Below are 12,448 nucleotides of genomic sequence, written 5' to 3'. Positions count from 1 at the left end.
GATCTGTGCTGTCGTCCAGTTGAAATAATAACCATGCCCTCAGTCTGCACTTGCGGCATGTACCTTCACTTACTGAACCACTGGGAGCCCACTTTTAACTAATTTTGACTTTAAACACTCATGCCCTCTTCTTTTGCTGACTGGACTCAATTTGAAATAGCTTCTGTTATCCACTTTATTAATCCCTTTTAAAATGTAAGAAAAGAAAAGAAAAAAAAAACCTCAATCAAATCCCCCCTGAGTCTGCTTTTGCTGAGACTAAAGAGATTAAGGCCCAGACTTGACAAAGGAATGTGCTGCTGTTTAAGAGCCTCAAAAATGCATTGGATTTAATGGCCTATTTTACCTTGGATTATCAAACTCAAATTGGGTGAAATTCACATTTAATAACTAGGATAGTGAACTTAATGTGCAACTAAATAATCTTTAATGAGAAGGACAATCACTTCACTGCTTCGTATTTTTACCACAAGAGGACAGGTGCATATAATGTTTTGGACTCTACCCTATAAAGCATGCATATACAATCCTTACTTTCTGAATGTGGTCAAAACAAATTTCAAGTTTATATTTTGTAGAAATATCTGATTAAGGCCCCGTCTTTATGTTTATGCTAGCGACACAGACGGTAATCAACGGTAAGAGCATACCGTATTATCTTTGTTATAACTTTCTGCTGAATGTAGTAAATAGTCATGACTGCACACAGCCAATGAACCTTATTCAGCACCCAGGGCAGCCTGTTGTCTAGTGGCTAAGGTACATTACTGGGACCCGGAAGGTTGGTCGATCAAGCCCCACTGTAGCCATGATAACATCCGCATAGCTGTTAGGCCCTTGAGCAAGGTCCTTAACCCTCCATTGCTCCAGCGGGGATTGCCCCCTTTTCTAAGTAAGTAAGTTGCTTTGTATAAAAGCATCAGCTACATAACAAATTATTATTATTATATTATTAACATTGAACATACTGGCTGCAGCACCATATGTTTCTTCCCTGGATTGAACATTTCATACCAACTAGACCAATGATTTTCAGGAACAAATGGAGCACCATGAAAAAGATATATGTATATGAATAGATACAAAGATCTAGTATTCAATTCTAAAAAGACTAGACAAGCAGTATTAGCCATCTCAAGACATTTATATTACTGGCGCTTTATGACAAACAGAAATTGCCCTGAAATATGAAAAATACTGCTATTTTTCCCAAACACAAATTTTGCATAGTATTCCATTTGAAAGAAATAAAACTGCCCTCATTCTGATTACTTCATATTTTAAATTCTGTTTTGTCTGCTGAGCATGCTAATAATACCTGCAACAACAAAATAAGCAACTACATTGTAAAATCTATATGAAATTACTTCAGTAGTCACAACTAATATTATTAGTCATTGAAACTCATTTTAAGGAATAATTCTTTTTTAATTATGAGCTATTATTCAAACCAGTCAACCAAACTTTTTGCTCATTTACAGGGCAGGCCTGAACTAAATGTAACATTTCATATCAGCCCTGTAGATGGAAGCTAAATAAATCTGTCTTCAAATATTTTGGAGATACATTGAAAGCAACAGCTCCAGCAGTGAGTAGCCAAATCAGAAAAAGCAACCAATTGATCAGACAAAATTAAAACAGTGAATCAACCACAGTATATCAGCCCAGAGGCACCGTTTAACCCAGCCATTAGGGTCCTCATTAGTATGCTAATTACTTATTATTTACCGAGGTAAAATCTCCTGAATAAATATAATGACTAAAACCACTGTGCTTGACACACTGCAGTAATATATACAGTGGGCTCCAAAATTATTGGCATTCTTGCATACAAATGAAGAAAAAAAGGCTGCATATAATAAACAACACAGATAACAATCTGTGTACATGTTATATGTTACAATATATGTTATAACAAACATTGCAAACTTGCCCAGAAGAGGATACAAGTGCACGTTGTCCCCGCAGACTGTGAGAAAAATGGTGAGGGAGGCCATAAAGAACCCAGGGATCAAAAAATTGGTTGCGTCTTGGGGTTACCAAGTCTAAAAAACAACAATAAAATGGCACTTCCATACCAACAGACTCTTTGGAAGGGTGGCACAAAGACAGCCTTTACTGGGTACAATAAAAAGCATCTGGAGTTTGACTTTCCTCATTGGACTGGATGAAAGTGCTACGGACAGATGAGAACAAAATGGAATATCTTGGCCTTACACACAATCAACATAGTTGATTGCATGCAGAGGAATGCATACCTGTTGATACGATATAAAATATGGGGGTGGGTTATTGATGTTTTGGAGATGTTTTGCTGCCAGTGGTCCAGGGGCACAATTTAAGATCAATGGCACAATGAATTCAAGAAAATACCATGATATTTTGGCAGGAAATCTGGTTGTCTCTATTCGAAAGCTTTGTCATAGGTATATTGTCCAGTTGGACATACAGTTTAGAGGGTTCAAGTTTTTATTTATGTAGCACCATAAATAACCATATTTCCCTCCGGCGTATTCATCGCATCTCCCAACAATCTCCCTGATTAGGAATTGCACTTTATTGTACACCACTCTGGCGTCTGCCAAATGACTATAATGTAAAAAATCCACACAGAAATGGTTAAGTGAAAAATCCATGATCTGCAATGGCCACCTCAGTCTCCAGACTTCCCATCAAAACCTGTGATCTGAACAGAAGAGGGGGTTACATAAGCACAAAACCTAAGGATTTAAATGTTTCTGAAAGGTTCTGCATGGAGGAATGGTCAAAAATCCCCCCAAATATGTTCTCTAAGCTTACATCACAAATTAAAGAAGAAGACTCATGGCTATCATCTATGCCAGGAGTGTTTGCACAAAGTATTAGACCAGGCCTGGCAATAATTGTGAAACCTGTTTTTTGGAAGCACCACTGTACATCTAACCTTTCTTTTTCAATATTGCTGCCTTTTACATGACACAATGGAAGATCCACTGCATAATACAACTCTGACCAGTGGTCCAGTTAATCTCTGATAGCCATATGCAAATATACCTAAAAGAGCAGCCTCTTGGATGAATTTCAGAGGGTGTAAAATGCTCTGAAAAGGATCAAAATATTGGATGGGGGCCATTGTCATCAAGAGGCCAAGGCGGAAGAAAAGATTTTGTTCTGTGGCATCCCTGTTCTCCTCTCGCTCATATCTAAGTCAGACAATGAGGCCTGTTTTCCGGTTCGGTCTTTTATGTTTATGGAGGGATAAAAAGGGAAGCTCCAGGTGCCTTGTGCCTGACGGTTTCTTGGATAAGGGCCTCCTCCCGCTGTCTCTTCCTGGAATAATCTTGTGGCCGTGTGGACGAAATGGCGGCGAACAGCCAATGAGGCGAAAGCAAGAAAGACGCATCAGCTTTGGACGTAGCTGATAAACAGCTGTAAACCGCAGTGTTTCAAGATACCCGCGGCTTCATTTTCCTGCTGATGATAAATTATTTGGTGGTGTTTCGGGGAACGCTGTAATGCAAGCTAATGCGCTTGTTGCAGATGCCTGGGTTTGGAGGCAGCTATGCACACACACTGAGTGTTTTTGCGGAAAGGGAGGGCCAAATGGATCCGCGCAGAAAAATATGGGGTCATGGGCTTTGGGATTGTGGAAAAGGAATGAAGAGCATGAATCATGATGTCATGTAGCCATGGCTATGTGGATTAGTCATCAACAATGCAGGCATTGTGGATCTGCTGTTTTTGATAGATTCTCACGCTGGTTTGCCTGTTACCTTTTATGATCCGAAACTGCCACCTTTCATTATGTTTAATATCAGAGCCCTAGTCATTGTTTTTAACAAAGACTCATGGAAAATGTATGTGTTCACATACAGTGTGTTAAATCTTCATTATACACTGCTTTCAACTGCCTTAGTCAAGCTGGAAAGAGCAGTCCACTGTTTGTTATAGAGAGGCCAATTGCTGCCATGGTGACAAGTCAGATGATTTATAACTGAGAGGAAGATCATCTAATAAGGTGTTAGAAGACTTGCTTCCGTTTGACGACAAACATTTTTGTGTCTAGGAGGAATGCTTGTAATTGTCACCTAAAATGGTGAAAATGGATGTTTCACACCTTGTTGCCAAAAATGGGATGGGAAGAGGGTTATCCTGAGCACTCATTTTTTTAGACTTGATGTTTTAGGTTTAGAATGTTTTAGAAATGTTTTAGAATCATCCATTTTTGTAAACAGGGTATACTCATATAATAATATGTAAAACATGTGTTGAGTATCTTTGATGAGATCCCTGACTTGATCAATCAAAGTATTCTCACATGCATTGGAGGTTATTGAAAAAACAATGATGCCAACAGTAAAATCCCTGCCCAGGTAATATTTCCTAATTCAGAAAGGTAGAGGCCAATATGACCAGGATGACAGTGTCAGCATAATCTTGCCATGTTTCTCTTAACTCTTAAGTAATATACCAAGGCAATAATGGAAAACCAGTGGAATCATTGCATGTAAATTAGTGGAGTGCACATAAATTACATATTTGCTGTCATCAACTCTGCTCTGAAACACTGCATTCTACCATTTGGATTGGACTAGTTTAACCAGAGGACATCAGTTAATGCAATTATTTCATGAACACATTCATCATCTAAATGGATGATTTGGATGGGATGACTATTAGGAAGGGTCCTCTTAGGGCATTTCTTGTCAGCTGTTCTTGTCTGTGTTTATGATGGAAGCTTACTGTGCTGAATGTATTCAGAGTGTCACAGATTATATGAAAAACAAGATTACAGGCTGCGTTTTGATGTGCAGACACATTTAAACAGGAACAAAAAAGAAATGACCTAAATGTCAGTTTATAAAGCTTCTTCTCAAGGTTACAGAGGATTCTGGAGTTCCCAAATGGACTCTTATTTGGGAATAGGGCATCAGTAATGGACACTGGGTAACCAATGCCATTTAGACTTACATAAACACAGAAACGGTAAAATATCTCCCTTTTTGTACTCCCTCTTTTGGAATCAAACCTGCACTATGCATTGGCATTGTCACTATACCAGCTGTATCCATGCAACAACCACTGCCTGTGCCCTCTGCTGATGCACCTACATTTCTTTCACGCTACAATTTGCACCACATACCAGAAAACTAGCACTTTGGAGTCAAAGTGACCCCAAAAATATATTTTCATTTTTGGAATACAAGTGGCCATCAACCCAAAAGTTTTTGAACTCAAAAATGTTTTGAACTCCAGTCATATTTTGAACCCAAAACCGTTTTTTCACTGGCTGTGAGACGACTGAACCATATTGACTTCTCAGTCGTGCCATATTGTCTTGCAGCGGTGCAATGTAAACTTTAGCGACGAACCCTTCGAGGTGTGACCGACAAAACAGTGCCTCGGGTGATTAACATCGCGCCTGATCAAAAATTCTAAACGCGCTCTGCTTTGAGAAGCGCTGTGGGTGCGATTTACACAGGAGAGGGTACATCACAGACGAAGCTACGGCCTCTGAAGTTACAACAGTTGGCGTGCCTTTTGGCTGCAAGGCTCCTAAATTATAGAATGACTTTCCTCTCCACGTGAAGGGATTGGAGACTATCTCCATATTTAAATTCACATCAAAAACCTCAAAATCTCTTTAGCCTTCCTTATGGTGACCCCTCCTTAAGGACTATTGGTCACACTTTACAAAAATAATATATTACAAATGCCTCAGTCCAGCATGTGTAACACCTTCTTTACCACAGTATACCATTGATATGAATTATTTATCAGTATGTATGGCGGAATATGGTACCCTTAAATCTAGATGCATCATGTGGCGCATCACATTTGGGACCAGCATTTTCTATAGCACTTGCTATGGCATCCCTTCTTTGCATTTACTTATGAATGATTTATGAAGTAGTTACATGACAATGACGTGTTATACATGCTTCATGGAAGGCTTTTGGAAAACAAAAGGGTGTTGTGTGATTTTGCAAAATGATACCACTTAACAATAATTATGCTGCCATATTGTTTTTGAGCCAAAATTCTTTCCCTAGGTGTCTTTCAAGACCTGGGCTGCAATGTGAGTCTGTGAAACTGAATCAGACAGAATTGTGTTATCAGGCGCATACTGCATTGGGTTGAAGCCTTCAGCCCACTTCCTCTGTGTTCTTCCTTATGTGTCACTGCTATACACTTTTAAGATCCCACGTTAGCCTCAGCACAGATCTGCACAAAAAGATCTGTCTTGTTCGAGATCACAGTTAAGATCACAGTTAGATCCTGTTGTGCTGTGGCAAAACAGAAGATGGTGGCCAGCTTGATAATTGTGCTGTCTTGTGGAAGGTGGCGACTCTTTGTAACTGTTCAGCACCCATACAGACATTACTGTCCTCCAGTCAGAGGGTTGAGTAGCCCTACAGTCATAGCGGCCCCGCAGGACCCAAGGTTCAGTAGCCATACAGTCATTCCAGTTATTAGGATTGTGTGGCCCTGCAGACACTCGAGCAATAAAGGTTGAGTTTTCCTTGTGGACAGAATTTATTTACCCGGGTTATTCTGGCCTATTCTGACAGTACTGCTAGGATATTTCTCTAGAGTGGACATTTGTAGTGTGTTTCCGTTCTTTGGAATAAGACTATATATGAACATAAGAGTATTAATGCCCTATCCTAGCCACTGAACTATTTGGCATAATGCTTTTGGTGTGCCAATACCGCCATGTCTCTCCATGTTTATGTATTTTTATACTGCCCTTCTGCTTGTTCTTCTGTGGCATTTGTATATAACTGCATCTTATGACAATCAAAAGTAAGATCATAAATTAATCATATGCATTAGGAGAGGTTTGCCAAAGTAAATAAACCAGAGGATTTCAAGGTTTACCGAACCTCTCCTGTCCTGCTGGAAATATTCACGTCTCAACCTAAGAAGCCAAACCAATTACACGCACTTACACAGACAAATATTGATGGAAGCAATTTAGTTGCTCTATGCTAAAAGGTAACTAAGCAGCGAGCTGCAAGTTCTTGTTTCTTTTACCTTCGCATTTAGAACGTTTATATTGGTGTAATGTGTCTACTTCCTTTAGTAATTATTCCTTGTATTTTTCAAAGTCGCAAGCTGTTTCAGGAGTTTACCTTTTGCCACAATGTTCCAATTTCACAGTTCCTTATCCACTATCCACTGCTATTCAGGCATGTCAATCGACCGTAATCCTGCAACCAAAGCCCAATGAAACATCCCTGGTTGACGAACATGCCGCTTGCTGATTGGCTAAGATTATTTTACCAGCTGCCAGGGTGTTTCTTGGATCCTTGGCTGCTCCTGCTCTGATTTTGGGGGATAATTTAGTTTAAGTGTGGCAGAGTTCCCAAGGACAGCTTAGCTGGCGCTCAGAAGATTGCTCTCCCAGCTTGGCGCCTGTCTTCGCTTGAAAGTAAACCCAATGGATGTGTCTCTCTCACTCTCCTCTCTTTTCGGAGTAAGCAATGTGGACGCCATTCCCCAAATCCCCAAAGTGCTTCATCTCTCGCTTGGCAGCGAACAATCAGCATAGAAATCTCTCACCGAGCGTTTAACCACAGGCCATTTTTTGTTTGTGCTCATTATTTTGTGTTTATTTTTGCTTTGTTTTGTTTCTGTTGTGACAAACCGTCGCAAATGACATCTCTCCTCAGGGATCTTCGCTGTTTCCGGGCGTTGTGGAGTCATGGCGAATTGTCAAGTTCTTCAGTGAAGGAGAAGGGATCATTTTCGATAGGACTATATTATCTCTGATTACACAGACAGCATAACTGTCATGCCTCTGAGCTTCAGTGTTTATGCCAAACAAATTATGATAACCATTCAAAGGGTCTGAGAGTGTGCCTCCAATCACAAACCAGAGGATGGTGTTGTTTTTTAAAAGGACTACTTGTATTTTAGGCAATATTAAGGAAAATAAATAATAAGGTAATAATTAGCCTTAAAGTAATTTAAAGTTTAAAGTAAATGACGTAAACAATACACTTGGGCTAAGAGGATAGGAGAAAGAAGGAAACAGCTGTAAAAATGATCAGACCCAACCTAGCCTGGTCATGGATTGTTTGCTGTCCTACCATCTGGCAAGTGGTATTGTAGCATAAAAGTGCTAGACTCAAAGTCAGTTTCTACCCAGAAGCCATCATTTTAGTTAATAGATCACCTATTATCTACATTCATACTCGGTGTACCACTGGTGTTAATATTTGCACATCCACAACTTACTCTCATCACATTACACACTGTATTTGCATAATTGTTGCATTTATTACATTCATTGAATATTGGAATTATTTTCTTTATCTTGCATTTATTGTATTCACATGTGATTCACTGTCCATCATTTGTAAAGTTTAAAATTTGTGGGAGGTTTTCATTGAACTTGTTCCACTGATACATTTTGGACATGACAAATAAAATGTGAATTGAATATATCTCCTGATAATCTCATGTGGTTACTGCTATTTACATGGTATTTATGTTCGTTTAAAGACTTCATTTCCACTTTGTGTCAATGCTAGCTTATCTTATTTTTAAGGCACGCACACACACACACACACTCACACACACGTGTCTGTGCACAGAACAACACGCTCTCATTTTGCAAAGCGGGGGAAGAATGAGTGGAAACTCATGCGTCCTCTGGAAAACAGAGAGATTTTCGTTTTACTGATGTCGAGAGCAGCTGCCTCAAACAATATCTGTTTTCTTTGACAGTGGCCCACAGAGACAAAATCAAAACTTAATGACAACATTTTTCACGCCCACGCCCATGAGCGTCGATATAAAAAATAAAGTAAAAAACGCCCCTGCGCTGGGCGCGTGATTAATCTCACGTTTGCCAGGTACGCCGCTGTATGTGTTTTAAATTCAGAGTGGGATCTCTGTGGATTTCTGCACCTATTGAATTTTACTGTTATTTCTCGTCCTCTGCCCACATGTTGGCGCTTGCCGATCAAAGAAATGACATTACGCGATTCAATCATTTTCCAATTGGAAGTCTAAAATCTGTTTCAGATGGATGCGGCTCTCCCCAGGGCGCCTCCTAAATGTCTTAATGCCTTCATATGTGATTACCCCTCTCCAAAGTGAAAGAACGCAGGTTTTTCTTCTGTATTTATAGTCGAGGAACGCCTCACTGAAGCATTGCTCCACAGGGTGGCAGTGTTGCTCCATGGCGTGTTTGAGACTCACGAACCGTGCGTCTCCTCTGAAATTTTAATTTGCAGCGGCGAAATCACCAAACAAACGTCTATCTGTTTTTTTTAACGCGAGGTGTGACTGGCAGTGTTCTCATTCTTCCTGGACTTAATGTTTATGTGTGGTATATTGCCTGTGGCCAGACTCATTCCTGGTACAGTACATACCAGGAAGTGGCAGACATCTGTAAGAATCTGAGACCTAGGCAATTTATCAGACACATTTTACACTTGTGCTGCGCTTTTACATTTGCACCCTTAATTAATTGCATCCAGCTTCAAAAGTTTTAGACCAAACAATAACCTTAAAAAGCACATGTATGTACATGCATGTGTGAGGTACCATACAAAAGATAAGCTTTCATAAATCATTGAAGTGAGATACAGTCCAGAGTTTCTGCTGATGGAAGATCTAGAGTTAATATCAGGTGAAGTATGGTGAGCATTCTGGTGCAAAATGGCTACCGTTGCCTCACCCAGGTGGATACTACACATTGGTCGTGGTTGGAGTTTCCCTGTCATCACTGTAAAGCGCTTTGAGTTTCCAGGAATTATTATTATTATTATTATTATTATTATTATTATTATTATTATAAATAATAAAATAAATGTAAAAAATAAAAAAGGACTGTTGGCTTACTGGTATTGGTTGGTGAAGCATTCCAGGTAGTCCACTCCCGAAGATGCATCCCAAAATGCTCTCATAGTAAAAATGTTCCTTTACCCACAAAGTTTGAAATCTGATGAAATCAGTCTTCATTCACAGACTTTCTGACATTTTGCTCTCCCATGCTGTGCAACTTCTTTATTAGGAACAAAATAGATGATGTGGAACTAGACGAAGATGTTAGAAAAATACACAAAGGGTATTTTATCGATTTTGTTTCGGCGCACTTCTAGCGTTCCCAGTCTGTTTCTTCAGGGCCGTTGGTTTAGAGGTGATGTGCTGATCCACTAATCTATACATAATAGGCAGACCATAATATAATCACATGTGTTCACCCTCTGTGTATCCAACTGATATAAAGATAGGTGGCTCTGTGCAGTGCCCTTTCTAAGCTCACGTCTGGGAATAAGCAGTTATGGTTATGACGAGGAAGTAGACAACTCGTTTCCCTGTTCTGACGGACCATGAAACCCTGTTTTACTCACACAGTTCATTTTCCAAACTAAGTCTGCTGAACCCTCCTGTCACAGAAACTATTCCCCCTCTCCGGGGGTCTCAGTTCATTTAGTTTCACTTTGTTTCAGCCTGTTTCTCTGAAGCACTTCAAATGTTGACATGGCACTCTGAGTGAAATATACTGCACTGGTTCTGAAACAAACCTGCCGTTTCAAAGCGCCCTAAATCACATGGTAGACTGGCTGCACCAAGTGGACCCTGCTGTGAAGAGGCAAATATTCCCTGCAAAGTTTTGATACCTAATGATGTCACCCCCCTGCTGGAATCTGAGAAAGGAGGGATATCTACAATGTGGAACAGTTCAAGTCTTTACACTTTTACGACACAGGCACAGCATGGAACATTTTACACATAGATTTTGGAAATATTTCAGTCTGTGCATGTCATATATGTACAGTATCTCCATGTGAAGTATAGTACTGTGCGGAATCATTCGGCACATGTACAACAATTCTGTAAAGAAAATACTGAAATTAGCAGTGTACTATGTACTATAAAGAACAGCGAACTGTTAAAAACTCAATCAAATCAATATTTGTTGTGACCACCCTTTGCCTTTAAGACTGCATCATCAATTCTCTTAGGTACACTGTCATGCAGTTTTATAAGAAAGGTTTTATTGGTAGGTTGTACCAAACATATCGGGGAACTTCGCCACAGTTCTGCAGATATTTATTGCTTGCTTTATCTGAAAAGTGGTCTATTACTTAATATTTTACTTTATTTAACAAAATACCAGTTTTACTGTCACATTGAATTTTTTAAATATAAAATTTGCTCTTTTGTACTGACACACTACAATGCAGAATGCAGAAAACGAAACAATAAATATCAAAATATCTAAGTCAGAATTTATATATAAAAAACAAAAAAAGCCTAAGACTTTTGCACAGTACTGTATATAAATCAGATTTTGTGCAAGTATGAACACCCTCAGCCAACTGTTCTGGCAGTGTTTTAGTGACAGCCAGCTCTAGGGTTATGGTGGCCCTAAACAAGAATATTGTTGTGGCCCCAAAGTGTTAAAATGTTCTTCATTTAATTGTGTGGCCCAGGGATGCTTATGGCCCTAATCGACTGCATAGTGTTTATGCTAGCGGCCAGCTCAAAATATAACCACATGCAGTATTTTTGATAAATACAGGGCTTTGAGATGAATTCTAATAGAAACAATATCGGTTAATGGTTATGAGCAACTCTAATGGAAAAAATAAATATCTGCACAGTAATGAGGAATTGTAATTGACAAGAAGAAATATCTACACATTTCTCTTCCCTTCCTACATAATTGCTCTAATTTGCACGAGAATCTGCGTCAGGACAATCGGATCCATCGCCAAATCAGAGTTTACAAAGACAGCGCTAACTGGTGAGGCAACACACCTTGGTTGGAGCACTGGATCTATGGTGAGTGGCACACTGACAATGCACAAATTTAGTTTCAGAGTAGTGCTGCATACATGGCATCTAATATGCTGTCAGGCTGCCTGGGGTGATATGCCGGAGAGGAGAAGAAAGAGACTAGGCAAACACACGGTTTGACAGTGATGACAGTGTTGACACCAGATAGGACTTCTATTTTGAAGGCCCAACTGCATAGTTAGGCAACAACAATGCCAAAAACGAGACAATAATGAAAAAGTCCCCCTCCAACCACACACCAAGTTAGCTATAAACTCAGACAACATGAGTTAAAGCAGTGAAATGTACCTCTGTATGGGCAGCTTGTTAGCGGAACTGTTGCAGGAGAGAAAAGAGATGGTTAAACAAAGTTTGTGACCAGGATCTCTCCCATGAGAGCTCGTTTGTCATGCCTCTTACTAATCACCTGAGTGACGGGAGTGACTTATCAATGACATGCAGCTGTCTGTGTCAGTGATTCTACGGTCCTCTTGATCTGCCATGGTGCTGAACAGTCTGAGGCTGTTTAAGATGCGGCTATGGAAGTGGCCCCTCTCTGAATCTTCCTTCCGGAACCTTCCCAAACCCATACTCGCTCAGTGACCATTTCATTAGGTAGACCTGGGGGGCGTGCTACAAAGGGAGCTTAACATACCCTGGGTTTCTG

The sequence above is a fragment of the Conger conger genome, chromosome 8 (assembly GCF_963514075.1).
Source record: "Conger conger chromosome 8, fConCon1.1, whole genome shotgun sequence".
Classification (NCBI taxonomy): Eukaryota; Metazoa; Chordata; class Actinopteri; order Anguilliformes; family Congridae; genus Conger; species Conger conger.
The sequence above is the reverse complement of the archived record's forward strand: the minus strand, read 5'-3'. Positions refer to the sequence as shown.